Source organism: Gallus gallus, chromosome 4, assembly GCF_016699485.2.
Source record: "Gallus gallus isolate bGalGal1 chromosome 4, bGalGal1.mat.broiler.GRCg7b, whole genome shotgun sequence".
Taxonomy (NCBI): Eukaryota; Metazoa; Chordata; class Aves; order Galliformes; family Phasianidae; genus Gallus; species Gallus gallus.
The window spans coordinates 74815183-74840592 of record NC_052535.1 but is presented as its reverse complement, the minus strand read 5'-3'; positions in this window follow the sequence as shown (position 1 = coordinate 74840592).

Sequence of the window (25410 nt, the reverse complement as noted above, 5' to 3'; positions counted from 1 at the left end):
GAATAGGGAGTATTTCTTTACCATTACTGCTGAGGTGTCTGTGTGAGCTGAGAAAAGTATATCCATTCTAAACCACTGGAAAAAGAAAAAAGTTATTTCCAAGCAGCATATGCTTATAAAATCTGTAATGGATGGTGGAAAAACAAAAACCACAGGGGATGGAACATTTTATTGCTACTGAAAACCATTCACGTGCAATGCAGACTAATACATTTCAATTCCTTGGTTTAGTTTTAAATAAGGATATACATCATAAAGATACAGTAATAATATTGCCATTTATTTTTTACAGAACCCCTTGTTTCTGGCACAAACTGATCAGATCACATCACGTGAGGATGATGTAACTTTCATATGTAGATTTACTTTTATACATTTGCCAGAGAGAATACTGTCTCATATTCATCTATATATTTATTTTATTTAATAAGTAAGTCTATTTTGTGATGGCCAAGATAAGGAGAAGTGATTTTTTCTGTCAAGGAATATAATAAGACATGATTAATTCATCTTGCTGCTTATTCTGCTTTTATTTCTCATTTTATATAATTCCCAGAGAAACCAGGATTCAGTAGTTAGGCAGCTGTGTGGAAGAAAACAGCGCCAGCACTACCAGACAGGATAAAGGATGAAAAAAGAAGGCAAAGAGGGAAAAAAATATTTACAATACAAATAAGTACTTCTTAAGAAGAATAATCAAGAGATTTATAGCAAAAGATGCATGTAGCTAGCCTGGAGCCATCAACACAGACATATAAGGACCAAAACCAAAGATAATGAGCTAATTTGCATATGACCATTTGCTTAAGATTGTGATCTATATTCCCTCTCCAGAAGGACCAAAATACTGACAATAATTAAGGTGCATGTTCAACTGTGCAAAGTCAGTTGCAAAGTCAGAAAATTGATTCACATCAGTGAATTATGTCAGTGGAAGTTTAAGCAAGAAAAAAGATCACTAAGGAGTAAGTTAACTTATTTAATTAGCAGGTAAGGGCTTGGAAATATGTAGCAGAAAGATACTGAAAGAGACAACTGTCATATAAGGTATGATACTCCTAATGAGAGGGAAATGATGTTATAACATGTTGGCTCCCTTGCAAGATGGGGTTCTGTGCCTGGTGTCTGGGCCAGTTATCAACAGGGAGAAGAAATGAAATACAAGAATACAGAAGCCTTAATCTTGTGCTGCTTCTTCTGTCCCTTAAGCCAGCCACAGCTGTAGCACAGCTATTCAAGCCTGCCTTAAGCCAGCAGGTAAAGTGGAAGAAAATAGGGCTTGAGGATTTAGAGAACTGGTATAATAAGACAACTGGAATAGTAATATAAAAGGTGAAAGAGCTTGTCATGCAAAGACAGCTAAAGAAAAAGGAAGAGGTAGGGATGTGGTAATATATATTCTCTCTTAAGAGCACGTTGTCTGTTATGTGCAGAGAAAATCATGAACGATGACAAATGTGAATGTACTGTTTTGCTATAAAGGAATTCATCCACCATATAGCCAGAGTAGTAAGCAACTGGTTTTGTGGGATTTTTTTTTCTGAGGATTCAACAGAAGTCATCCAAAACACGCAGCTTCCAAGTAATGGTGAACTTTAATGCCCCATATATCTTTGAGAGGGAGAGTAGCAAAGACACTCAGTTGTATGCATCGCTAACAACTTTTAAATATAATTGGAGACATCTATATTGCAAAAGTGCCTCAAAAGGCAGGAAATGGTAAAAAGAAGCTAAATTGAAAATATCTTGGGAGAGAATGATATGATGGAGTTCATGATCCTTAGGATAAGAATGAGGAACTATAACAGAACAAAAACAGGGCATTTAGAAAAGGTAGGCTTCAGTAAATTCATAAAATTGGTGAACGGGAAGTCATAGGAGAGGGGAAAAATAAAATTGAACTGTTGATTTCACAAAGAAATGATATTAAGAGCACAATTACAAAATATGTTATTGCAGAGAGGAGATTAAAAGTGCAATAAAAGATGAGTTTAATAAAATCACTAGCTTTTTGTGAATTTCTAACATTAAAAAAAGTGAAAGCTAGGTCTGCTTACTAAGGTCAAATATAAAAAGTAGGATGACTGTAGGAAGAGAGTAAGAAGAGAAAATATAAAACCAAAGCTCTTTTATCAAGGAAGCTAAATTACAACAAGAAATCCTTCTGTAAGACAAATATCAAAGAAAGGGTTAGTTCACCTCTTATTGTAGTGGGTGAGCTATTACAAGCTGCTCTTGGAAAAGTGAAGAGTTCAGTACTTTTTTCATGAGTTATTACTGAAAATGTCATAGCACTGTCATAATTAATACAAGTCACAGAGGGTAAGACCTCCTTCTCTAGGAAGAAAGCAACAGGTCAAACAATATCAAAATATCAGATGTTCTCAAAACATTTGAAACAACTGGTCTTCAGTGCAGTCTAACTGAAAAGATGGGTGATTAAATCACAGCATAATTATGTCTGAAAAACTAGCAAGAATGAGAAGACAAGCAAATATGCAGTTTGAAGTAGTAACAGGGATAAAGTAAAGCCAGAGCATAACAGATCAATCAGCTTCTAGGAAATTACAAGGAGAGCTGCTGAAATTGTTTTAAAAACTTAGAAAGAAACAAAAATGAATAATTACTGGCAGGTTATCAACAAGAAAATGTCAAATCGTTTATATTTCTCCCTTGCAGAATAGCGGACTACATGGGTAGAGTAGAAACAGTTGATATATTGCTTGACTTCAACAAGTTTTCAACACTACGATTATATTCCTCACAAGCAGAGCATGGCCTCAATGAAAATATCAGAAAGAAGATACAAAGCTAGTTGCATTACATTCTAATTGTAGTTACAGTGGGTCCCATGTAAGAACAGAAGCATGTAATTAGTGACACTCTGCTGCTATCAGTCTCAAGTCAGTGTCCTCATTAGTTATGTGGTATTATTAGATGTGTAAATTGAACGTGGGTGGGGGGACCACCAGTGGAGCACAGGACAGACTTAGAACTCATAGCAAACAAGACACAGGAACTGCCATCTGAAAGAAAAATGAGGTATTTAACAATGACAAGTGTAAGTGGGAAATATCAGCTAGGCAGTAACAGTAAATAAATGTTTACAGCAACAACTAGCTGAAACAACTAATTAGATAGTCCAGCTGAAAATGATTTGGAGCTGTGTGGAACATGAAGACTGAATTAGATTCAAAACTTGATGTACTTTTACAAAACAAACAAACAAACAAAAAACCCATAATGCTTTGATATTTTGGAAGACATACCTTAATTATCTGCTCTTAACAGCATTCTTCTTTCCGGAGCTCTATGTCCAGGTTTTGGCATCCTCTCTTCAAGCATATGCTTCCAATGCAGGAGACAAGGAAAAAAATCAGATGCTGAAAAAACATTGCCTCTATATAAACACTTCATGACTGTAGGTCTGGTAAGAAGAGGAGGAGGTCAAGGAGTGAGAATGGAGAAGACATAGCAGTTTTCAGGTATGTGAAGTTTTCTGCAAGGATGAGCAGAGCTGATGGTCTTCTGTGTTCATTGTAAGAAAGGAATTAATGCAGGGGAAATTTAGGACAGACGTCTGAATGGCAAAGCGCTGAAAGCAAATTTTAGTAAGAAGCTTGTGTCTTCAGAGAGACAAAGACACAAACTTCTTAGTAAAATCTGTGTCGTCTTCTATGATTCTTCACAACTTCATTAGCATTGTCTTCAATGTCTGAAAAATGTCTGTCTTGGCTGACCTATATCATTCTGCCTCAGACAAACTAATGGCCTAAATGATGTCTTGGGGTTACTTCCTTACAATTGTATGATTCTATGTCTATCCAGAATTTACTGCAGCCCCCTTCAGCAGTTAAGAGGCAAATGCATACTACTTTCCTATGTGAGAATCCAGCTGAGATGCAGGAATGCATGACAGGATCACCATATGTTTCACTCTCACAGTAGTATTGACAACAGCTCTTTCCTGCCAGCTCTAAAGTATACTTCATTCCTTCTATATAAACCACATGCACAGGGAGGGTGCTGATAAGGAGACACCCTATAGCTAGTGCCGGTAGGTTTGATCAGATGACCCCTGCAGTACTTGCTTGTAATTTGGCCTTACTTTTGGGATTCTGCAATGTATCTGCAAGCATTAAATACAGCAATCTGCCTAGGTAAGTTCATATAAATACTATGGTCCATAGAAAAAAATGAAGACAAAAAATAATAATAATAATAATACAGTAATAAAACAGAAAAATGTGCAGTAAATGCAGAGCTTTCTCAGTCAATACAGAAATAGAATATTCCCAGAGGCAGATCATGAGTTTTCCTTGGTGCCTTTATAGCCTTTAAAACACATTTTAAAGCTATTAGAGCACCAGTAGCTTTTAGCATCTTCAGTAATACTAGAAGAAAAAAAAAATGATGGGAGCATAGGAACATGTTGACATTTCTTAAAAAAAAAAAAAAAAAAAAAATCCAATCTTTTATGCCAAACCTAACAGAAGAGACACAGTCATCTATCACAATCAGGAGATTTATGAGGGCTGCCCCAAAAGTAATGCCTTCTATGTTACTACATTTACCTGCAACACCAATGGTGAATTGGTGATACTGCAGTAAAGGTTAAACCTTCCCACCAATACTCTCCTAATTTTTTGTTTTTTTGCTGTGTGGCAGATAGCAGAGAGGCAGTCTGACAAAATGGCATCTGACATCTGTGTGCATATGAAGCAAAGCTATGGAAATGAATTTCTACATACTGAAAAAAAGGAAACCATTAACACTCACTGACACTTGCTGAACATTTACGGAAACCAAATAGTGGATGTGAGTATGGTGAGGCGGTGGGTGGTGTGTTTCAGCAGTGGCAACAGCAACAGTGGGTCATATCTGCTGGTGCATACTCTTACTAGCACACAGGCTCTTGTTCATCACTTGTGAAAATGCACAGCTAATGGTGCTGACTGTGTTAAAGTATAGTGGTTTGTAACTGAGAATTTACTCTACCAACTGGTGTTACTGTATCTTTTGTAGTTTTCATGAAAATAAAAAGGCATTAGTTTTAGAAAGTTTTGTATATTCTACAGAAAGTATTCCAGTGATTGGAAAATTATTTTAAAGATATTTTTATTTTTTTCTTTCTGTTAGATCTGCAACAGACTGCCATTAGTGTGGGTACATTTTTAAGATCTAGTAATTAACAAGTGCCAGTATGTATTTTCTTTCATCCTTCTGACATCTGAAAATTAATAACAGCCAGTTTTAATTTTCTATGTGAAGAAAACCAAACTTCTTCCACAGGTATTATGATTGTGAGCTTTAATCTATTGAAGAACATCTGAGCTCTTTTAAATGACGAAAGCTGAACACCACATTTAGTCTAGATAGAATCTTCACACTTGTGTTGTGATAATGGTAATATATCCAGTGGGAATATAAATTCTCTGCCCATGACTTTGTCACAGATATAAAGATCTCTTGGAGAAGGCATATGCATCAGGCATAAGAATATAAGATATTTCTCCACCTCTGCAGGAATCAGTTCATCAGATAATCTATTTAAGGAAATTCCAGCACTGTAATTTGCCTTTTTGCTTTTAAGCAACCAAGTGATAATGCAGAAGCCATGTTCTATGATTTAGAATGATTTAGTTTGCAGGAAGCACATTAATTTAACCGTATTTTCCCATATATTTCAGCACTGTGTCCTGTCATCTGGAAATAATAGAAGCCATAGCAGTAAACTATGAAAGCTAAGAAAAAAAACATGCAAGTACAGTTCACATGGCATTTACTGGTATGCTAATGTTAGCCCAGCCTAACCAAAATTAGGGTTTCTCGGTAAACCTGGATTAGCTTTCTAGCGAAAGGGATACTGAAGTGGCAATCAAAAACAAATGTGTAGTAGTTCTATATTTATATGACATCATGAACATAGCTGTGTGTATGAGTCCTGAATCACAAAGACATAGTAAGTGAGCATTTTGTTGTTTCTGCAAAGACATAATGTTGACTTTGTCAGTGCAATCCTTGGTGATTCTATGAGTGAGAATATCAGCCTAAAACTAAGAGAAACTTTCCATTAAGACTCATAACAAGTCTCACATCTTGAATTCTGTAGTTCAGTTATGAGCAGTAAATATAATTATAGTTGTTGGCCATGAGAATGTGTTTCAGAAGGCTTTAATGTTCCCTAAAGGCAGTACTTTTTTCAGAGTAGAAAAATAGTCAGTTAATGTGAATAAATAATAAGAATCTCTTCACAGACTAGGATGGAAGAAGAAGGAAGAGGAAAGGCTTTGCAAACTTACTGTGCTTCCAATGTGCACATTATGGCTTGTAGCTTCTAGGAAACAGTGGGAATTAGAGAGAAAGTGTTCAGATACTGGATCAGTTCTGATATTCTGTAGACAACTGAAAGTGAAATGTATACTCCCCCCCTCTCCCCCCACCTCCCCAGTATGTCTCCACGTAAAAATATATGTAAGTATTCACACACACATGTACCTATATTTATGTATATTCTGTGCAATATATATATATATAAATAATGTAGATACCTATATCACACCCTCTTGTTATGTTCTGAATAAAACATGATACAAAAGAGAGGACAGGATATCTCAGAATGTATCATAAAATGCTGCAGTGCTTTTCCTACTTACATTAAAGAAACTGTAATGACCAATTCTGTCACAGATGAGAAAACTTAATATGTATTGAGTATCAAGGAATTAAATCAAATTAGTCTCAAAGTAGTTGCATCACAAACTTGATTGTTAATTTGCTTTAATGACATTTAGGTTCTTTTTTTTTTTTTTTTTACCAAATCTCTATAAGAACTGTAGTTTAAAAAAAAAAAAAAAAAAAAAACCCTAAGAAAATTCCAGTATTACTCTATAGGGTACAATACAGTTCTTTTATTCCTTCCTTTAATGTTTTTCTAATAGTTATATACACATGAGAAGATGACATCAGGGGCAGAGTGGTCATTGGAATTGATGCTAGCGCTGCTGGACTAGCAGATAAATGTTCAACTATGACCAAATCTCAACACAGTAGTAACAGTGCTGAAAGGAATTTGAAATTAAACTCTCATTTTCCATGGCTGGTATCCTTACATTGTTAATTGAGGCCTTAAACTTTTTATACTGCTGAGATTTATGCACATGAATAATCTACTTGAAATGAGATTACTCATAAATTTAAAGTGATTTTCTAGAGCTAGGTCCTACCTAAAACAATGTGGAAAAATTGATAAAGCTGGGAGGAATAAAAAGAGGGATTTTCCTTCAGGACTGTCAGTACAATACCTTTATCAATAAACAGTCAAAAGTTGAAAAGTGAATAGAGCTGAGGAATAAAATATTTTATTTTCTTCTGTGTCACAGCTTGAATAATACTCTCCACTAAAGAGGTTTATGGCCCATGAATACTCTTAGGCTGATCAGAACACCTAACATGAAGGACAAGTTGACATGGATTTTTATATAGTCTAAGCTACTGCATTTAAATGAGCTGAGATAGGAAGCACAGAAGAAAAGAGGTTTTTCCAAAGATATTCTATCCATACCACAGAACTAGAAGACACTGTCAAATCAGAAACTTGGAGTGATATATATCTTTATGTATATATATATATTTAACTCATATTTGTTTTAGTAGCCTGACCTGTGAAACTGAGGCATATGAAAGCATTATGGGAATGTAAAGTAAGATTTAGTTTGTATTTTAGAAAATGTTTTTTTTTCAAATGCTAGCCTTTATTATATTTTACTAGCAGGAATATATATTTTAGCATAGTTACTAGTGATCACTAACAGCTGATCATTGGTACACCACTGCTCTCTTTACAGAAAATGAACTGTTCCCTAAAATCCACAACATATATTGTACCCAATTCAAAGATGTAGGATGACAATGAAAGTCCTCCGAAGCAGAACTGTAACCTACCTACTTTAATGATTCCTTTGTCAATGAGCTTAAGAGTTTACTTAGTTTTAACAGAATAGTCTAAAAGGAGTCCACTGAATGATGTGTATAGAAGCCAGACATATCTGATATAATCAGACTTACTTAAAGCTAACTGATTATAAATATATGTAAAAGACCTTGTATACAAAAGTAAGAATTTAACTTCAGGTTCAGGCTTAAAAGGGAGAGATGTGTAGGTTGCTCCTAAAGTATTGACTCTTATTTATTTCCCTGGAAACTACAACAGACACAAAAAGCACAACAATGTGTCACAGAGCAAATTCTCAGCTACAAAACACTAGTTGCAATGTAGTAACCATCACTAGCTCTGCATTTTCACCAGTGATGAACAAAAACCTGCATGCTGCACAAGTACCATTTTTTTGCATGGAAGTATACTTTTGCTTCATATGCACTTCCATATCAGACACCATTTTGTCAGCCTGCCCCTCTACTGTCACACGGCAACAACATGTAACAGAACATTGGTCAGAAGGTTCAGCCCCTACTGCCATACCACAAATACCCACCCCTGAAGTTGTGGGCCAACATAATAAAATGGGAGATGTTACTTCCAGAGCAACCCTTGTACATCATCTCAACAAGTAGCAATTGATGCCTTATAAGGGGTTGTAGTCACCCTATGAGTGGTGACTGAAGGAACTGGGGCTGTTTAGTCTGGGGAAGAGGAAGCTGAGGAGAGACCTTATCGCTCTCTTCCAGTGTCTGAAAGGTGCTTACAGCAAGAGCACGGTTGGTCTCTTCTCACTGGTAACAGCTGACAGGACGAGGGGAAAAGGCCTCAAGTTGCACCAGGGTAAGTTTAGGTTGGGAATCAGGAAAAACTTCTTTAGAGAAAAGGTTGTTAAGCACTGGAATAAGCTCCTCAGGGATGTGGTTGAGTCACCATCCCTGGATGTGTTTAAAACTGGTTTGGATGTGGTGCTCAGGGACATGATTTAGCGGAGGGTTGTTAGGGTAGTATGGATAGATTGCAGTTGGACTCGATGATCTTTAAGGTCTTTTCCAACCTGAGCAATTCTATGATTATTTTGAAGGAAAAAAAATACTGATCTGGAAGGGAAAGAAGAAATTAAGGTTCTAATTTGCATATGCCTAATTTTTAGGTTATGCTTTTGGCCAAGTTTTCTATTCAGAAAGGTATTTAGTTAAATAATTCTATATACTCCTGTCGTTCATAGTGAGTCACCTGAAAGAAACAGTCTCTGAGATGCAGGAATCTTAGAATTTAAGTTCCTCTTCAGAACTAATTATCAGGACTTTGAACTCAAGGTACAGAAGCAGGCTCTATGTTGTGCTTGTTGGTCCACGTGCTTAGAAGATCTGCAGTTATATTCCTGAGCAGCTGTAAATTGCCTCAATTCCATTGTTTTTATTTAAAGGATAGCTGTACCTACTCTAAACAGGCAATAAATCTGAGAACGTATTTCTGGATGCAGTATACAGAAACTTAGGTGAGTTCTGTCATTATAGTAGAAATGGAAAGCAAATACTCTTGACAGACTTTGAAGTTAGAATGTCACATGCATGCCCTTCATCATATACACAGTGAAATTAAATTTAATATAGAATTTTTCTTTAGATGTGAATTAGTATGTCTGGAAAATATCTCAATCCTTATGCGCTTAGGAAATACCAAAGATTCTGGCAAAGACTATCTACTGAACTGATAAATAGAGAAACAATGATTAATTAATTTTGTCCATTCTAAACAGCCTCCATCTGCTAGCACATGTGCTCATGTTATTGAAGGCAATAGATAAAATAGTGACAGCCTGGTGTGTATGATTTCTATCCACAATCCTGAAGAAATCATCCTTCAGTACAGTGAGCATTCTGCAGTGAGCATAGCTTTCACTTCTTATTCAAATCAGTGGCTTAGATGGCTGAGGATGAGCAGATTGTGGGAAAACAGATGATGCTGGATTTTACTGACACCATGCTCTCTAGAAAGTGAAGATGATAATATATGATTATCTAAGTTCCAGAGAGAATATGGATTTCATGTTGTATACATACTGTAATCTTAAAACCCTCTTCAAGCAAGGGTTTCAGAGTTCCTGCCTGTGCACATATCCTCTCAGAGAGCTTCTTTTATGAGTACTTCTGGGTTGTCCAATATGAAATCTAATTATGTATGGCAAGGCAAACCATGACGTATTTTCTTCCATAAACAGGAAAGGAATTGAGACCATTCATGCTGGGAACTTTGTAAAATAAAAAGTTGGAGCTAAAGGTTACAGCCAGGTGCAAAATGAGGTACTGACTTCTTTTAGTGATGGAATGAAATCTGCTGGCATATCACGTGTGTCTGTACCATCATGATGGGACTTGAACCAAATGTTTCTGCTCATTTGTTTCTCAAGGCAAAGTAACTCAGACATGTGAGTAATAGCTCACAGTATAGACATGCCTATAAAGGCAATAAATTTGAGTATTACCTTGAGTACAGCTACCCTGAGGCATCTGATCATTGCACTTTACTCAGAGAAACATCAGCAACGGATTCAGGAATACATTGTATGACTGGGAAATTATTTGTAGAAATCTGTGAACCCAAAAACATTTCCTAAGGAAAATGGAGGTTATTATTAGAAAGATAAGATTTATAGCACATAATTTTTGAAATATTCTCTCTAATAAGGATTTCTTATGGCTTTTACTAGACAGAGTGTAGGAATTTGATCACCAATAATATGTATTCTCTATCTGAATTGTGTGTAAAATTTTGTTATAACAGTGCATATTTATTATAGTAAGAGGGTGAGGAAACCAAGGTGAAATAACTGGATTCTAAATATTGTTTTATTAACAATATGGAGAAGTGTAAGAGCTAAATCTCAGTGTAGCCAGCAGCTCTATCAGTGTTTAGACTATGGTATTCTCAGGGGCCCCTATACTGTCATTTGCAAACTGATGAATCCACACATCTCTAGTACCGTTCTGAAGAACGGTAGTGACATTTTGCAGAAACTTGTGTGTTTTCTCTAAACCCTAACTTTTTAACAATTTTATTCTTGAAACATGCATTATGAAGCCTGAAGTGACAGTATGCTGTCATTGTTTTCCACAGTAAGTTTTCTGGCAAAAGCACAATATTTTTCCTGCAGAGGTTCAGTGGCATTATTGCAGCTCTCTGACATATTTAGTAAAAAATCATTCTCTAATGATTGTTTGTTTGTTTCTTTGTTTAAGAGTCAAATCTACCTCAATTAACAAATACTTATTTTTAAATTTATTCATCTAAATTCCTTTTTTTTTTTTTTTTTCTGCAGTATGCTTTAAGCTATCATGGGTATGACTTTGTTGCTTTCTGACATTTAAAACTTTTCACTGAGAGTTCATGTGTTACATTGCTTTTACTCTACAATCTTCTTAAAATAGATTCTTCTCTGTGTTTCATACAGCACTCAGAATGTCAGGAAAGCACATGAACGTATTTGAATTTCAAATTACCATGTTTATTAATTATAAATAATCATATATATTATACAATTGTATTATAATATATATATATATTTATATTGTATAAATAATATGGATTTATTGGACATAAATAATAGTTGTTCTGCATGATTTGAAATTACAAATATAGTCATTTGGAAAAGAAAATGTAGAGAGACCAAAGAAAAAATTCAGATAGCCCAGGAATTCAGAAAAATTGTTATCAACTATATATACAGAGTAATTTGGGAAAAGAAAGCTTAGTTTTCTATTCCTCCATTTTCATAGCTAATGCCATCTGAATAGCTGGACAAGACTCTTATACTTTGTGTCATTTGTTTACTTATCAATTACTTTGTCCAAACAGAAAAAATACTGAATTAGGTTTGTAAATATCAGAGATGCCCAAGAAAAAGTACAGAGCATTTGTTTTATATATGTTTTCCAGATGAAGTGTTAATACCTTCTGTATATGTACTGAAAAAGTAAATGATCTATGAGCCTTCTTATTAGCTAAGTATTTCTGCATTGCCTGTTAGGAAGAGGCAATTTTTGAGGTGCTGAATAAAGCCTCCCACTGTTGTTATATAGTCAACATTCTACTTTAAATACTCAACAACTTCATTTTAAATACTCAATTGATATTTTGATTTCAGTTGTTGTTAGAAATGCTTAATTTCTAATATACATGCATTTGTGGAATTTCTTCTTACCTTCCTTAAGGTAATGTCACAAAAACATTTTTTCTAGTGATTGCAGATCATAATGGACATAATATAAATATATTATTTCATAGTCTATTTTGTTAAAATAAACACAAATATTCTATATCCCAAATGGCTCAGAATTCAGTTAAACCATCTGATAACCCACACCTTTTAAAAATATTTCTCTTGAAGGACTTATTTTTAATACTAAAAAGAATGTCAGCTTTCTACCTCTCTTTCCTACCCAGGTAAAAAAAAACACTAATGAAAACCACTAATGCATTGCATTGCAGGATTTTAAAACACCATTTTGAACAATGACTGTGATTTGGTGTGTTACTTTTGCATTTGCCAATCTGCAGATGATTAACAAAAAGTTAATTTTGGGAAAAATCATATACTTTTACATGTACTAGATATATGTGAAGCTATATGAGCATTGACAAATAATTTCATTTAATTCTTTATAACAACGTATTTTCAGCCTGCTACTATCATTTATTCAGACAAAATTTTATTCCTGATTTGTTTTCTTTAACTCTCATTATTTTTAATATCAGGTAGGAACTATAAAAATTCACATGAAAAAAATATTATTATTTTCCCTTTTCCCTTTTTTATTTTCCCTTTTCACTTTTTCCAAGATATCCTTGAATGAAAAGAAATTGTCATTTCCTCTCTCCAGCTTCATATGCTAATTTCCATTCTAAAGAAGAGCAAACTGTTGAAGTACAGCTCAGCAACTGTACAGTGGCAAGAAAACTAGACTTTCTTCTGTAGTTGCCACTGTTCATGCATGATAATGACAAAATTACTTAAAATAGGTGTTCAGATATGTTTAGAGACATGCTTCATTTAAAATACTACATGCTAATGTGCAAAATTTCAAGCATCCACAGGTACAATTGAAATATATTCCTTGTATCTCTCTTAGCTTTATGGGTAACATTCACTGGTTCACAGTATAAAATAGGACAGAATTCATAGCTAGTAGGCAAAACAATTTACAAAACAAAACAAACTTACAAAACAGCATTTAGTAATGTTTACCAAATAACTGGCCTTCTGGAAACTGTATCAAATAATACTACTTCTACATGGGCCAAGGTAAGAGGTTGATATGAACAAAGAAGCTTCATTGATACACAAACACCAATTCATTAATCCACATGAAGCTTCAGGATATTACAAAATGTTTGTAAGAGGAAATATTATTTCTCTCCTTTCTTTGCCTGTCTTGTATATTCAGTGTGAGTCAAAAGATATACACTGTGTATTATAAGAGTACAAACCAGCAAGAAATTTATCTGTTTGCTGGGTTCTCTGCTGAGGATGGATGCAACCTGTTGTAACCAATCATTATAATGAACTATCAATTGGAAAAACATCAGTGTATTTCATGCTAGGCATGTTTCTTTAAAAGAGATACAAGTATAAATTTGGAAATAATAATTTCTTTATCATTCTTTCTGAAATCACAACAAGGAAAATGGCTAACAACCAAAAATCAGATGGCACTACATATTTTATTTTAAATTCATCATCTTAACTAATGTGATAATTCACTCAGTGTGTCATACTGTCGAGGACAAGAATGTTTTCTGGTTACCATTTAACTCATTTTCACAGAGGTATGAGTGGTCACAATTCATGTGCAGACAACTCTGATCATCACTCTTTCACCTGCATCTTCCACTATCAAGCTTTTCCATGGCAGTAAGAAAAGAATTCTTACAAGGATGTTTACAAGAAAAAAAATGCACACTCTAGTAAAAATACCGAAAAACTCACATGAATCTGAAATGCACACATTTTTATGTCAGGATGTATAGAAATCTAAAGTATAAGGGAAGACTGAAGGTCTAAAACTTTTAGCCTTAAACGAATAGCTGTGGAAGAAAATAAGGTAAGAATTAATCATAAAATGAATATTTGTTGTAGAAAATTTAATGAACACACTACAAAGGCTTTGTAAGTGCCATCGCCTTGTAAAGTATAATTCTATTATTCTTTATATGTAGCAGTAAAGTTATTTACAATTAAATGCAGTCATTGCAAAACATGCTTTGAACTCTGAGGTAAATTATACAAGTGCTGCTCCAAAAGTAATGTCTTCATCAGAGGCAAATGTTGATTGGTGGTATGGCCATGTGACAGATGGCAGCAGAGGGGCAGTCTGACAAAATGGTGTCTGACTTGGAAGTGCTTAGGAAGCAAAGAAGAATTACTGAATTCCTCCGTGTGGAAAAAATTGCACCCGTTGACATTCATTGATGCTTGCTGAATGTTTATGGAGACCAATCAGTGAATGTGAGCACAGTGAGGCAGTGGGTGATGCATTTCAGCAGTAGCAACAGCTATGTGAAAGACATGCCACATTCTCGATGGCCATGCACGTCTGTCACACTACAAAATGAAAACCTTCCTGACCAGCTCATCCACACAGATTGGCTAATGGTGGTGAATATATGTGGAAAAAGAGTGTTTTGCAGCCAAAAATTTGCTCTATCAAATTGTGTTATGATGCTCTTCGTATCTGTTTTGGTTTCCAGAGAAATGAATAGGAGCATTGCTTTCAAAGCAACATATATAATATTAAAGCATTGTCTCTGATGTACATTTATGAGGTACAATGATATTCCCTCTTCACAGTTAGTACACAGATAGTACTTATGTCACCGCTAGGATGTAGTTGTAGAAAAACAACTTGAAGATGAAAAGGTTCAAATAAAAGAAGTTTTAAAGTGACTATGATTACATGTATGTGTTAGTAGCATGTTAAAAAATGCTATTTCTCTTCACTGTTGCCATATATCCCATTTCCCTATCTGTATACCAGAAAATGTTGAAGTGTCTGGTAAAACTCTTAAAAACCTATTATAACAAAAATTTGTTCATCTGTTTTCACTTCCAGTTATAGATGACTTCAAATTTAGGGGAAAAAAATGCACAGATTGTAGACTTCCTAGGGAATAATGTGCTATTTTAATTAACAGAAGTAGCAGAAATACATAAAATAGTGTGTTCAATTCACCAATAACATCATTGTAGTATTTAAGAAGAGCACAGGTCTATTTTTTGACTCATCCCAAGGCCTAACAGAAAAGGGTCATGTAGCTGGGGATCATTCAGTAAAGAGAATATGAGAAGCTCATTGAAGATCTGTTAAAAGAAAAAGAGAAAGAAAAGAGAAGAGAAAGAGAAGAAAAGAGAAAGAAAAGAAAAGAAAAAAAAAGAAAAGAAAAGAAAAAGATAAAGAACACCAAGATTTAGAGAAAAAGAGGAGAGAAAAGCCTCAGGGGAGCAGAGGATCTGAAATCTGAGGTCCTAATGAACAGCTGACTCTTCTGCTTCAGGAAGAACAGAGTGTCGAGATTCACCCAGGTTTGCCTGTGCATGACAGAGCTAACAAAAGAATCATAGCATCGTAACCAAGGTATGAAGAGAAGCCCCAAAAGATAGAACATTCATCATTGCTTTTTATTTATTTGTTTATTTGTTTTATTTGCTTATTATTTGTTGATTCAGGAGAAAAGTTTGCTTTGGCTAGAAAATTAAAATAATTCACTCAGGCTAATTATCTCACTACCGTAGCAGGACTGTGGGCCAGTGTAAGACTCTAGACACCATCTCTTTTCAGCTTTTGCTCTCTGTTCAGCAGCAGTGGGTTCTGAAAGATGTAGCATAAAATAAATGTTGAGTTCAGTCTTTGCCCAGGCAGGGTACCAAATCCTCCTCAAAACCTTTGTGTGCACAGCTACACTTGGAGATAAGCAGTGTTTTAGGGTGCAGCACAATCTCTAACCAGAGAGCAAGAGGGGTATCAGCTTCCATACAAATCCAGCTGCTGAGTTGTAGCTAATGATACAGATATTTAATGTGGAGTGGCAGTTTATAACTTTAATGTCCATTTATATTAAAGAGATGCTATGTTGCTGCAGCAATCTGTACATAAAAATGATCACACAGAGTTATTCCTCTCACACTCCCTTAAAGCAGTAAATACAGCATAATTAAGATATGATGTTTCTTCAGAAAACATACTCTCAAAAGTCCTATGGGAAGAGAGTCTGGTATAGATCTTAGAATATTTTTTTTCCATTTCAGAATTAAGACTTAACATGAAAGAAGAAAGCAGAATATACAAACTGTAAAAGACTGCTCTATCACTAATATTTGATAAATATGATTAATTATTCCTTAGATCTTTAACAAGGAACATTCAAATTTATAATCCCAGATTTTCATAGTACCATGCCTGCATTTAATTCATATTAACATATGGATTTATGTTTTGATACACTGAAACAGACTCTCTGAAAAATACCCCTGAAAATCCTGTACTCATGTTTAGGACTGAAACTGCCTAAATCAGCCTTTGATCGTGGGTGGAGAAAAAGTGAAGCTTGGTTTTTGTCTCTGAACTGGCTGTAATTAGAAGAATCAGGAATTACTATAGACAAAGAGTTTTGGGGAAGAATTCTTGTTTACTCGTATAGGTATCATTAATTATTTCAAGACTCCAGTGCCTTAGTAGGCCTTAAGAACTGAAACCATATGAGAAATGTGGTGAATATGAGATCTGCAAAGTGGTGTATGCTACCCTTAAAAATATGTTGCTTGGTAAAAAGAAAGTTATATGCTCCTGACAAAGTCCTTTTGATGGGATGGTGTAATAGTCACCCGAGAAACAGCTAAAAAGATGCCTGTGGTCCCAAACTTAATGTAAAAAATGTACTGAAATAAAATGAGAGAAAAACTCCAGGCATCATATCAGAATTGTGTAAAGATTGAAGTTGACATCTAAGAGACTGTCAGCTAAGTTTCCTTTAAAAAACAAGACATTTTTGATGATTGAGATGAATTAAAACAGATATTTACTATGGTATCAGTAGATGCAGATACACTCCTAGACTGAAAAATACACTTTGGAGTAACAGCTTTTGGGTATGAAGTGTGTTTTTGTATACATATAAATCTCTGTGGTGCTAAATTTGACTGTGGTGATGTGATTATCAATATTTCCAATACCTAGGGATTGGACATTGGCCTTTCAGAGCAATTTCTACAGTCATCCTCAGCATCGTGTATCTGATGTTGGAAGAGTCTCCTTCTCTGCAGTATTTCCTCCATCTGTGTAGCACAGATTAAAAAGCAACAAGTGAGAACTATAAACAGGCATCTATTAGCCATTTCTGTGGTATTTCCAACTAAAAACTTCCATATCAAACACTCAACTTCAAACAAACTGATGAAAAATATCCCACAAAGATGAATTCCATCTGCTTTTTAAACTAAGGTTTAAAGAGTGATATGGTGCACCCACCATTTATAAACTGTTTTCCTCCAGTATGCAATTAGAAATGACATAGTCTTACTTCTTTGGAAAGTATGAAGTTGGACAAAGATTATTTAGCAGCATCTCTTCCTAAGCCTTCTCAGGAAAAAAAAAAGGTGCATTTCTGGTTTGGTTCAACTTACAATTAATCCTCCTATGTACTCCCCCGTGGAGATATTGTACGAGTTAAAATTATATATAAAAGGATGCAAAAGACCATTTTAATAGCCTGCCTTTGAAAATTTAATCTGGAAGTGTACAATCTACTGCTTGAAAGATCTTATTAATACTCTTTACATTTGGCCACATCTTGTTTAGGGTGGACCCTGATTTTTTTTTTAACATTAACATGAAAATGCTATGAGAATTATTGTGGGAATTAAATTGTAATCTTCTTATCAAAATTAATAGTGTCACACATATGATTAAAAAAGTTTTTTGCAGTGTTATAAAAATGCTGCATAGCACAAAGAAAAGCATTTATATGAACTTTACTGAGAATATGGGACTGTATTTTATCACCAAAGAAATTTCACATTCTACCAGCTGTTTAGCCTAAAATTGAGGAATACTTTTGCTATGCAGTCTGTTTTGACTTCTTTGCAACTTGCTTCTTTTTTTTCCAAAAATATGTGTTTTCACAAATTTATGCTCATTCTCTGTACAACAGGAGATATTTCTTTCCAACATATAATAGATGTAGTATTGTCCCTGACCCATGGGTGTTCCAGCTGGATGCACTTGACAAGCTGCAGGCATAGAATCTATTTGCATGACCTTAGAACTTGATATGTTGAGTGTCTTAACTTTCTCATGATGCCAACAAGCATGTTTTGATGGATAGGACTAATGAAACATAATTCTGTAGTTATGAAACCCCCCTGTGCTAATAATTGAGTTAAATCTCTTTGAAGCTGGCAGACATAATAGCTGCTTCCTAGAATAAATGTAAAGAGATATTGAACTCTTTAATGAAAACAAATAGCTGAAACAATATGAGCTATGACCAAAGGTAAAACTACGCATGGTTGCAAGGGAAGGCTGCTGTGGAAGATCAACTGTTAAACAATCAATATATGAGAGAGGAGATTTGGTGGAAAGAAAGTGCCCAAGAACACTATCACAGACGTATCCTTGAAGATGTGATTCCAAGGAAAAACTATGACAGCTTTGCAACTCTTAAAAAAAGCTACACAAAGCACACAGAATGGCAACCACATAAATGTTTCCTGTTTCTTTATTCCTGAAAAAATATTTATATGTAGACATAGTATTCAAATTTTCTAAATCTAATAGTTTAGCTTAAACAAATGACTGAAGAAAGATGTAATAATGTAGCTATTATGAATAGAAGTTATATGACATTACAGTATTTTCTACTTATCTCTTTGAAATTTCTCTACTGACACCTAGAAATAATTTTTAAAAAATCATTTCAGCAATTCTGTCATATTTAAACAAAAATTAATTTTACAGATTTTCAGGTATAAATAACACCAAATTAAATGATCTACTATGATAGCAGCTTAAGTCTGCTTCCAGAAAAAAATAAAAGATCAGAAAAGCTAGTTCTGTTCTACTTTAAATCTTCGCCTGAGTTATTTCTCACTAACTTTCCAAGATTTCTCCTTTTAAACAAGCATTAAGCATAAGAAGATTCACTTCATAATAGAACTACTTCACTAACATTTGCTAAAGGTTTTTTTTTCCTTCCAATTGACCCAAACAGCTAACCTTCAATTACTGAGTTACTATTCTGAATAAAAATTACAGTGGTTGTTTCCTCTCCAGTTCTTTTTCGAAATTCTTAGAAGATGAAACTAGTAAAATCCATATTGATGTGTATGATGCAAGAATAGCTTTGCCATAATAAGGCACCACCTACCTCAAGGTCAGATTATGCTTTGCATTCCTTCTACAAGGATGTGGAGGAAGATTTCTGCCAAAAATACAAGAAGAAAAAGAATGTTTTTGAGGGTTTTGTGTTTCAGTAACAGAGAGTAGTAATGACTACAGCTCCACATTTTAAGTTTTTTCTCTCTTTGCAAAGTAGAATATTCACTTGCAAAATATTTACCCCGTAACTGATTTTAAATGCAAATATACAATATTTGTTTTAAAATTTTTACTGTCATTCATACCAAATACTGAATAAAATGGAAGAATAAGCTAAAGACTACACAATACATTTTGATTAGGAAACTCAGAATTTTTTTTTTTTTTTTTTTTTTCAATAAAAGCAGAGGCTTGAATATATCCCTAGCTTTGCTTGCAGGAACAGCAAAAATACCACGAGTCAGATAGTTCAGTTTTGCAGTGAATTTGTCTGCAGTATTTTCTTGTTGTATGTCTTTTCCCTGAGGTGCTTGATTAAAAGTAAGGAGCTCTGATTCACAATGGTTTATGATAAATTTGTAGTTCTAGATTTTTGCAATAGAGTGAACTGGACCAGTCACAGAAGTGGAATTAACAGAGACTCAATATTTATTCAAATACCTGCATTGATTCAATTGTCTTTGAAGCATGCCCCAGATAATGAGATTCTGTGAAAGACAAGGACTCCATGATTTTAATAAAAATTTAATCTACATTAGAAACTAAAAGAGTAAGGATCTTGGGATTAGTATCTTTGAACCTATTGCTGTTCCTATTGAAGTAAGAGCTCGTTTAGGAGGGAGATATTTTGTAGATGCAGATGTGCTGCTTCGTACACTGAGCTCTATCTAGCATAAAGAGAACAGTCAGGAGGAGGTGGGTGCATGACCTTGTCCTGGCTGATGGGAAGCTGAAGATGTATCTAGCTGTCATGAGCTGAGAAGGGCATCTAGGTCCTGCACTTTAGATGAAGCCTTAGATTAATAATAGACAAACAGATTTAAAATGAAAGAGTTCATCACAGTTTAAAAAAAAAAAAAAAAGTTTTAAAAAATTGCAGTGTAGTAAGGAAATATTTCCCTCTATAATGTAATGTAAAAAAATCTTAAGTCCTATTACCATTATCATGTAGAAGTTGAATGGAGCTAATCAAAATAAAGGAAACAAAAGCCTTTTTTTCTTTTGCAAGAGAAGCTGAGGCATCGTGTTGAAATGAAGCAAAGGGAACTAATTTGAGCTACCCAATTGTACAACACTTCTGAGCTGCAGTTTGTGAAGCCTACAGTAATTTAACACATGTCATAGAGCACTTAGAGATGTAATAAAAATCCTGTTTATTACCAGCACAGCTCTGGGCCAAAGCATTCATGTGAGACTCATCTGATCCTTATAGTTGATGACCTTAGAATCTATCTCCATCAGGAAGAACAAGAAGATTTATTGTTCTAGGGATTTCTAAGCCCTGCAATACTTTCACAGGCAGATTTTATATAAATATGATTGTTTACTAAAGCTTAGACTCTTCAGAGTGTCTCAAAGTAGCCCTCTGCAGACCTAATATTCTTTCAGACAAATAAGAGTTTCACTGCCAGCACAATTTCCCCTCCTTTTTCCAGATGGTTACTCTCCTCCTGAGAGCAGAGACAAAGAATGGTTAGGGTTGGGTGGGTGCTTTCACTCATAGATTTCAGCACAGAAAATTCAGCTGTCAGGTAGCACAGCTCTCCCTCTTTGTTCCAAATCTCCTCTTAATTTGTCTTTACAAAAGGAAGATATCTAGCCAGTGTTACATGCTTCATTGAAAAATCAGATGACTGGAATGGCTGAGACCTGAGCATGAAAGAGATATAGGTAAACCTACACCACAGAATCTGCCATCTCTCCAAACTCTTTCCACTACAAAAGTTCCTATATTGAGGCTGCAAATTTAACTCTATGAAATTTCTTGACTAAAATATACCAGCTTCCCTTGAACTTTTCCAGAATAAATACCCCAGCAGTGCAAAAACTCTTGCAAGAAGAACTTAGGAAAATAAATTTTCTGACAAATCTTTTCCCAGAGGCTCTTTCCAAAGTGTTCTCTCAGCAATTTTTTTTTTTTTTTTTTTTTTTTAATTAGAACTTTCCCTTTGGGTAGTACAGTAAAGCACTGGATCAGTGCAATGAGATCTGATCTATCTGATGCACCTGGCACCACCTTGTCCTTAAAACAGATTTCAAGTCTGGATTATACCGTTTACCTAATTAATTTTTCTTAAGGTTGAAGCCAAGTTGTGCATGTTCTCTGTCCCTTAACTCTGATTCTTTATAGACATTAACAGCTATGAAAGCAAGCCATTAATGCAGTAGGTAAAAATGAGTTCCTCAAACTCATCTTTGAGCTTTGTGTTTGTTACAGCACTACAGTCATGTGAGCAGTCCTCCACATCTGTTAACTCAACAACGTGACAGTTTTGTGTCTGGAGTTTTAGTTCCTCCTGCTTGTTTCCTGTGCTGTACATGCCTTTGCACATACACTTGCATTGTTTCAGACAGCTAGATGTTCTTGTTGACTGTAAAACCAAATATAGCTTAGTGTTCTATTAAAGGCAAATATCAACATCTCTAGGATAGCATCCTTCCTTAAAATATCTTGTTTTTTTTTTTCCTCTTTGTTAATTTTCTCCTTTTAATACCAGTTCAATGGGGTACTATAATTGCTAATGTTCATGCGAGCAAAAGTTGATTTTTTTCTGATTTTGCTGGAGCCCCTAGTGATGAAAACTATTAGAATCGATGTTATAGCTATTCAGGAACAAATACAGCCTACACAAACAAACCTATAATTAAATGATTTATTGGTTCAGAAATGCTCCCTAGTATTTGAATTTATGATTTTCTTTTAATCAGAAATCTTTATTTCTTGCCTTCCTTTGTGCCCAGCTTTAATATAACAGAAGATTCTGAAAGCTTCATCTCATAATCTTTCACAGAAGTTGCAATGAGCTAAAACTTTGTGTACCAGCTCTGAATACTGACATGGTACATTCAGTAGAAGTTCTTGGAGCCTTTAAGTCAAACTGCACAATCCTTTGCATCCCTCTCTATTTTACTTGCCATTGCAGTTTCCTAAGGGAAGTGTGGGGATGGGCAGAAACAGGGGAAGATGCAGCCCCAAGGACTGCTCTCTGCATACTGATCAGGAAGCACATCCTTTGGTGTCCTTGGATTTTCTCCTCAGCTGCAATTAGGGGAGCTCTTCATCAGCCCTATGTTATTAAGAGCTGTGATCAGAAACCTTGCCTACCTTATTAGCTGATACAATGGAGGCTGAAAATGACGAATGAAGCAAGCTTCTATAACCAGTAATACTCCTATATCATCCATGGAATGAGCAAGGAGCAAGCCCTGTGTAACACAAACGTGTGTTTTGAGTCTATCAAGTGAAGATGTATAGTTAAACCCAAGACACTGTCCTGAATGTCATGTGGTCTACTAGGGATCAAAGAAAGAAAACAGAATCGGGATAGGAGTGAAGAATGGCAGAATATTTCAATCTTTCTGATGAAAATGGATATAAATAATCAATCCTTTAAAGCCACAAATAAATGTATTAAAGGATGAGCTATTTGAATCAGCTTCTGTTGACAAACCTGTCAGTTTTCTGACAGTAATGTAAGACAATCACAAGTAAGAAAAGGAAAATCTTTAAAATCACACAAAAATTAACTGAATTTCAACTTGAAATGTTATTATAATGGTCTACATTTTCTTGCACACAGACTATTCTGTTCATACATTAAACAGTGACAAAAATGAGATGTGGCTGGCATTCCACAGAGGTCCAAATAACACAATGTATAAAGTTTCATTATGCTAGTAAAGATTTACAACATATTCAACAAATACTAAACATTCTGAAAAAGAACAGGTAAGGCATTCAGCATTATATCACATTCAATATTTCCTCTTTGATTCTGCATTCACTCAGTCGTAGATTTATAAACATATATAAAGAAAAGGTCAAAACAACAGCTAGAAGAAAAATTTATTGACCAAGAAATGGAAATGCAGTCATTTGTATACTGGTGAGTGTATCATTCACATGGCAGAAGATATAAAAAGGTGGTGGATGATTACAAAAGAATATTTAATCACCTCGTGTACCATATTTGAGGTAATTTTGTACGTATGCTTTGACCTGTACATTTCAGTTTCTCTGTGTATTTGCCAGCTTCTGGTTTTGGGGGTTTTTGTTTGTTTATTTGTTTTTAAGTATGCCACCCTGACAGACAGCAAAAACTATAAGTCCTCTGAATGAGACAGGGAATTGCTTTTCTGTAAATCCATTACACATGTGTGTTTCTGCTGTTGTGCTACAGGGTTATCTTTGGAGAGAAAAACTTTTCATAAACACCTAAAGAGCTGCATACTTCCTTAAAAGTGGCTATTTTAGGAAAAGAACAATTTTCTTGAGAGAGACCTACACATCTCTTTACCTTACACTTGGTCTTTAACCGACATTTATACTTTTTTTTATCTAGAGGAAAAAAAGTGTCCCTCCCTACACCTCTGCCACTCAGCTGCAGAGGGTCTTGTTTTTTTTAATGTATGTTTAACGATTCTATATTAAGTCACTGCTCTTCCTAAACCTGTATTTTTAAAACCTTAAGTATAGTACTTCTGCAAATGTCTATTTAACCCTTCGAGTTAATTGGTTTCTGTTAGGTTTTGCCTATTGTTTTCAGGAAAGCAGTTTAGTTTGGAATTCTGGAGTGTTTTCCTAAAGCTAACATTCAGCTCCTAATCTTGATTGTTAAATATTAATTTATTGACAGACCACACTCTGTGTCTCATAATATGTCTGATATTTCCTGTGCTCACAGGACCAGCAAAGACTCAGGTCAAGGAACTAATGCATGTTAAGCCCTGGAGCAATCCTCTTTTTTTTTTTTTTTAATATGTATTTATATAACTGTTGTGCCTACCCAGGTCAGAACCCAATTACATTAAGTGCTGTATAAATGTTAACATCCAATTCATTGTTCACAAGGTTCTTGACCACAACAAAAGGTGTGAAAGATAATAAAAAGGCGCAGATTCACTGAGGGCTTTGAAGTGATGTCATCATGGTGGTATGCCTAATTGACCAAGGAAAAATAGCACAATATAGATACTCTAATAGCCATTCTAAGCCTTAGTTAATTCTTTGTTTTTCACCTTTTCTTTCTTTTTGAACCATTGTCCCTCATTAAGATTTACATTTACATCGAATGCTGTAAGATCTTGCCAGATCATTTATTTCTTCTTCAGGCTATAAAAATTTTGTACCTTCTATCATGAATTTGATTCACTTATTGCAATAAATTGTGTTTGTTTGTTTGTTTGTTTTTGTTTTGTTTTTTTTTACCATCCAATTAAAACCAGCTCTACTCTGAAAATAACTGTGTTCTTGCCAGGCAAGCATATCTAAGCCTCTGCTAAGTCTTCCAGCCTTACAGGAATTCATAAAGGTTAATTAAATTTGAGAAGAAAACATCAATGGAGAAAAAAAATCTTAAAATCTTGGAGGAAAGTTGAAGAGCCACAGTCACCTTTTGGTCTGAAAATTAAGGTAAATGCAAAAAAAAAAAAAAAAAAAAAAAGTTGTATATATGACTAAAATACTTTTGTTCAGTATTTATTCTTGTTATCTCACATTCCAGCTATCCTCTTATGTATTAATTGAAAGGTCATGTCGTTTCACTGCAGCTTTCAAGTAAGTCTGTATTCTGTTGTAACTTCCTATACCAATACAGTTCAGTGACTATCTTTCTCATCTGCAGTAACCCAGGGAGACAATTTTCTTGCTTTTTTTCAGATAGTGGAGTAACATTTTCACAAACAGCTCACTGAAGAGCAAAGCTACACCTCATCGGCCATTGCTATAATTAGATATTCCTTGCACAATGCTTTAAACATCTCAGACTGTGCAAAGATACACAGAACAGGTAGGTCTCTTTGAAAAAATTTATGAGCAAAAGAAAGTAATTCTTATGAGCCTGAACTTCAGTTTTAGTAGCATGGTGTTGTTCTAAAAGG